The sequence below is a fragment of the Glycine soja genome, chromosome 15 (assembly GCF_004193775.1).
Source record: "Glycine soja cultivar W05 chromosome 15, ASM419377v2, whole genome shotgun sequence".
In the NCBI taxonomy this organism is placed as follows: domain Eukaryota; kingdom Viridiplantae; phylum Streptophyta; class Magnoliopsida; order Fabales; family Fabaceae; genus Glycine; species Glycine soja.
The window spans coordinates 4,983,680-4,990,172 of record NC_041016.1 but is presented as its reverse complement, the minus strand read 5'-3'; positions in this window follow the sequence as shown (position 1 = coordinate 4,990,172).

Sequence of the window (6,493 nt, the reverse complement as noted above, 5' to 3'; positions counted from 1 at the left end):
ACGATGCTATGTTTAGCTTTCAATATTTTTTTTAAAAAAATACTAAAAATAAGCTAATAATGTTAAATTAAGAACAAAATATATCTGCATTGTCCTATAAGTTAACCATTCAGTAGGATAAACAAACATGAATTAATAGATTGATAATGTGAATGTCGCATTGTCCTATAAATTTGAAAATCTTCTATCAACAGGTAAATATTTTTCATCTTCCACTATTCAAATAACTTTTGGATAATTTTACCGGGTTTTCTTAACACAAAAATAGAGTTGCTTATCTTTAAAATTATCATACTTTTAAATAACTTTGTAAAATTTTTATTTTTATAATGTAAGTTGGATTTTTAAAAGCTTCATAATTTAAAATTAATAAGTTGTTAGTCCAAGTGATACCTGTTCGATTTCTTCAAGAAAAATGTAGAGTTCAAATTTGTCTCATGGATGGAAAAATTGATTGGAAGGAAAAAAAATCATTAAAGATGATTAATTAGGTTCTTCGACTAAGATTAATTATTATCAAAACTAAAATATACTTCATACCAATGTTATGGATAAAAAGAAAAAAAAAATCAGAGTCTATCCTTATAACTCTCAAACTTACTTAATACTTATAAAATCTTAGACTAAAATATGTTTTCATCCTTAATAAATACCTTTAAAAGTTGTACTACTTTGTTAGTGTGCCTCAACTAATTGGAACATTGTCAAAAGATTGGATCTCGACATTGTTGATGGATAGACAAGTACACTAATTCGTTTCAAGTAATAAAATTAAAACAAAAATTTGAGTGTTGGATCCATAAAGACTTTATTTGTACTTAGATAAATGAATATTTTATTAATTAAAGAAGTTAAAAAAAATTATTTTGAAAAGGTTAGGAGAAAACAGTTGTTTAAAGTGACAAAAAAAATTAAATCAAATAAGAGAAAAAATTAAGCAAAAATTTAAATTAATTAATAAAAAGAACAGAAAGGAAAAGAAAAATAAATTATTATATAAGTTAAATTCAGAGGAGGAGAATGTTCGAAACTTAGACTATCAGAATTACTCTTTGATATAATGTCAATAGTTTATAATTATTCCAATTACACATGCATCTATTAATTTATTCTAACTTTGCTCCCCGCATAAAGAAAACCTAATTTATTTATTTCTCTCTCGAATCCTTTTCGAGACCTAAAATAGTAAATTGCATAGAGATGTCTCTTCTTCTTTTATATTAATATTAGTTAAGTAGACTTCTCAAGCTAAGTCCATCTTTACTTTTCTAAATTAGTTTACTATTTTATAATCTAGTCTGTTTTTTTTAATTAGTTTGGTTTCATTATTTAGTCTTTTTTTCTTAATTAGCTTGTTTTTCTTAATTATTTTTTTTGCTTTATTTTATTCACCGAGCATCATAAATTCATATTTTTAATATTTTTTTTACAAAAACTTAAAAGATGTTAATTTAACAATTATTTATTAAAAAAGAATTATAAGAAAAAATTTATAAATTTCTATGTAATTTAATCTTAAAATATAATCATAATTAACAGCTATCAAACATATAATTCGATGGTTTACCGAATCAGCATTCCACATAGTTCTACTGATAACTGCTAAATAATTGTGAATTTATAGGAGTTAAATAGTCAAATTTTGGCTTAAAATTAATTATTTAGCAGTTATTTGTAATTAAAAGTGAGAAAATTAATTTAAATTGAATTTCTGGCTGCAGATACGAAAAATAAGGTTGCATTTAGCAAAAGTGGCACAGAAAGGAAGAAAAAAGAAGAAATTCTGAAGCAGGCCCAGTCCAATAGGGGCGCTCAGCGCGCATCAGGCGCTAAGCGAGCAACTAACTGGAGGCGCTGGGCGTGGCGGAAACCGTTACGCGCGCTAAGCCAGCCAGGCGCCCAGCGCCCGATCCAACAGACGCACAGGCGCCCAGCGTCCGATCCAACAGAAGCACAGGCCCAGCGTGCATGGCGCGCCCAGCGCGCGATCTGAACGCGCTAAGCGCGAGGTGTGGCGCTGAGCGCAACTACGAAGGCCCATAAGCCCACTTCAGCCACTATAAATAGAGAGGCAGTCCCAAGGGAATAGCATCCCATCTCAGAGCATCACTCTCAGTACCTCAAGCCTGAGTTTTCTTCCCTCTCTATATTCTTTGTTTTGTTTTGTTAGCCTAGCCTTTCTTTCATCCCCAGTTGTAAGCCCTCAATGGCCATGAGTGGCTAAACCCCTAGCTAGGGCCTGGCAGGCCTAAAAAGCCAACGATGTACACTGAGCTTCAAGAGTTATCAATGCAAAAGAATTTATTCCAGGTTTTTCTGTTCTATTTCTTTTCTTTTATTCTTGCATTCATTCTTAAATCTCTTTTTGGGTTTTAATCGCTCGGGAGAGGGTAATTGTCAATAATATTTAAGATTCAATGCATGCATCAGTTTTAGGGGTTAATCGCTTGGGAAAGGGTAACACCTAATAGAACATCTAAAGAAAAGAATCATTGGGTTAGCATTGCTAGGCATAGAATGATAACTCACTGCCCATGCATTTAAGCAACATCTAGAACTTAATCTTAATGCATTTTAATTATTGAATCTTCACAAAGGCATTTGGGAGATAGGTAGTTAAAATAGGCTTGCCAACGTGAGGCATCAGGGGCAAGTAGTCAACAGATGTGGGTAGAACTAACACCATTTCATTGATAATGAATATCATACTTACATGCATCGTAGGCCAATTGGGTTTGTCTGGTCTTGGCATTTCTATCAATTGTTTTCCCTTTTATTCATTTATTTTAGTAATAGCACTCTTTACTATTCCTACTTTCATTTCTACTTTACTACTTTACTCCCACTTACAAATTGAGAGGTATTGAAAAGTGCAATAAAATCCCTGTGGACACGATACTCGGACTTCCGAGCTTTACTACTTGTCACGATTTGGTGCACTTGCCAAAGTCCTAACAAGTTTTTGGCGCCGTTGCCGGGGATTTTGTTTTCGCACTCAATACTTTATCAGTTTGTAAGCCCAACTCTTCTTTTTCTTGGCTTACTTTATCAGTATTTTCTCTTTACTTCTATTCTATTCTTTCTTTCTTTCTTCTGTAATTGCACGGGTAGTGCTTTCTTGTTTTTATGCGACTTAGGACTGCATCTGGAGACGTGGTCCCTATCAACTTGGAAATCGAAGCCACTTGTCGGCGTAACAACGCTGCAAGAAGAAGAAGGGAACAGGACACTGAAGGAAGCAGTCACACATCACCTCCTCTCTCTCCACATCACACTGAAATGGACGGGGAACAGGCACGAAGAGTCACCCTAGAGGACTTCTCCAACACTGCCACTCCTCAGTTCTTCACAAGTATTGCAAGACCGGAGGTGCAAGCCGCAAATATCTCCTACCCGCATTCCCTTATCCAGCTTATTCAAGGGAATCTCTTCCATGGTCTTCCAAGCGAAGATCCTTATGCTCACCTTGCCTCATACATTGAAATATGCAACACTGTAAAGATCGCTGGAGTCCCAGAAGATGCGGTACGCCTTAACCTCTTCTCTTTTTCTCTAGCAGGAGAGGCAAAACGATGGTTGCACTCCTTCAAAGGCAACAGCTTAAGAACCTGGGAAGAAGTGGTGGAAAAGTTTTTAAAGAAATACTTCCCAGAATCGAAGACCGCCGAAGGGAAAATGGAGATTTCCTCCTTCCACCAATTTCCGGATGAGTCCCTCAGCGAAGCACTAGACCGTTTCCACGGGCTGTTACGAAAGACACCGACACACGGATATAGCGAGCCGGTACAACTGAATATATTCATCGATGGCTTGCGGCCCCACTCGAAACAGCTACTAGACGCGTCCGCAGGGGGAAAAATCAAGTTGAAGACTCCGGAGGAAGCAATGGAGCTCATCGAGAACATGGCGGCCAGTGATCAAGCAATTCTTCGTGATCGAAGCTATGTGCCTACAAAAAGAAGCCTTTTGGAGCTTGGCACGCAAGACGCGACATTGGCACAGAATAAGCTGTTGACGAGGCAGATTGAAGCCCTTACCGAAACCCTCAGCAAACTACCTCAACAGTTACAAGCGGTAAGTTCTTCCCACTCTTCTGTTTTGCAGGTAGAAGGATGCCCCACATGCGGAGGAACCCATGAGCCTGGACAGTGTGTAAGCCAACAAGATACTTCACGAGAAGTAAACTATATGGGCATACCAAATCGCGGATACCAGGGTTACAACCAGGGGAACTCATCTGGATTCCACCAAGGGGGAGCAGGATTCAATCATGGGCCACCAGGATTCAATCAAGGAAGGAACTTCACGCAAGGTTCAGGGTGGAGGAATCAGGGAAGCCAATACAAGGAGCAGAGGAATCAACAACCGTACCAACCGCCATACCAGCATCCTAGCCAGGGCCCCAATCAGCAAGACAAGCCCACCAACATAGAAGAGCTCTTGCTGCAATTCATCCAGGAGACACGGTCCCATCAGAAGAGCACGGATGCTGCCATTCGGAATCTGGAAGTTCAAATGGGCCAATTGGCACAAGACAAAGCTGAAAGGCCCACTAGAACTTTCGGGGCTAACACAGAGAAGAATCCTAAGGAAGAATGCAAGGCCGTGCTAACTCGAGGGCAGAGGAAAGCACAAGAGGAAGGTAAGGTTGAGGAAGAAGACCAGACAGAGGAAGATAAGACAGAGACACAGGAGGACAGGACAGAAGTTGAAGAGAAGGTGGCATCACCACCTAAAACCAAGAGCCAGAAAGCACGGGAAGCCAGGAAAGAAGAACCACCAGCCCTACCACAAGATCTCCCATATCCTGTGGTGCCCACCAAGAAGAACAAGGAACGCTACTTCAAGCGTTTCTTGGAAATATTCAAAGGGCTGGAGATCACTATGCCATTCGGGGAAGCCTTACAGCAGATGCCCCTCTACTCCAAATTTATGAAGGACATCCTCACCAAGAAGGGGAAGTACATAGACAATGAGAACATTGTGGTAGGGGGTAACTGCAGCGCTATAATACAGAGGAAGCTACCCAAGAAGTTTAAGGATCCCGGAAGTGTTACCATCCCATGCACCATAGGGAAGGAGACGGTGAACAAGGCCCTCATTGACTTAGGAGCAAGCATCAATCTGATGCCCTTGTCAATGTGCAAAAGAATTGGGAATCTGAAGATCGATCCTACCAAGATGACGCTTCAGCTAGCAGACCGTTCGATTACACGACCTTACGGGGTGGTAGAAGATGTCCTAGTCAAGGTCCGCCACTTTACTTTCCCGGTGGACTTCGTGATCATGGATATCGAAGAAGACGCAGACATTCCCCTCATTTTAGGCAGACCATTCATGCTGACTGCCAACTGTGTGGTGGATATGGGGAATGGGAACTTGGAGCTGAGTATTGACAACCAGAAGATCACCTTCGACCTCTTCAAAGCAATGAAGTATCCACAGGAAGGTTGGAAGTGTTTCAGAGTAGAAGAGATTGATAAGGAGGATGTCAGTATTCTCGAGACACCACAGTCTTCACTGGAGAAAGCAATGGTTAATGCTTTGGACTGTCTGACCAGTGAAGAGGAGGAAGATCTAAAGGCTTGCTTGGAAGACTTGGATCGACAAGACAGTATTCCGGAGGGAGAAGCCAAGTTTGAGAAGCTAGAAGAGAAAGTTCCGTCCGAGAAGAAGAAGGTAGAGTTGAAGATATTGCCAGATCACCTAAAGTATGTGTTCTTGGAGGAAGACAAGCCTGTCGTAATCAGCAATGCACTCACAATAGAAGAAGAAAACAGGTTAGTAGGTATCCTCAAGAGACACAAGACAGCTATTGGATGGCATATATCAGATCTCAAGGGAATCAGCCCTGCTTATTGCATGCACAGGATAATGATGGAAGAGGATTACAAGCCAATCCGGCAACCCCAGAGAAGGCTAAATCCGACAATGAAGGAAGAGGTCAGAAAGGAGGTACTCAAGCTCTTGGAGGCAGGACTCATATACCCCATCTCTGACAGTGCTTGGGTAAGCCCAGTACAGGTGGTTCCCAAGAAAGGTGGAATGACAGTGGTGCGGAATGAGAAGAATGACCTGATACCAACAAGGACTGTCACGGGCTGGCGAATGTGCATCGACTATCGCAAGCTGAATGAGGCCACCCGAAAGGACCACTTCCCTCTACCGTTCATGGATCAGATGCTGGAGAGACTTGCAGGGCAGGCGTATTATTGTTTCTTGGATGGATACTCAGGATATAATCAGATTGCGGTGGACCCTAGAGACCAGGAGAAGACGGCCTTCACATGCCCTTTTGGCGTCTTTGCTTACAGAAGGATGCCATTCGGGTTATGTAATGCACCAGCCACATTTCAGAGGTGCATGCTGGCCATTTTTTCAGACATGGTGGAGAAAAGTATCGAAGTGTTCATGGATGACTTCTCGGTTTTCGGATCCTCATTCGACAGTTGCTTGAGGAACCTAGAGATGGTACTTCAGAGGTGCGTAGAGA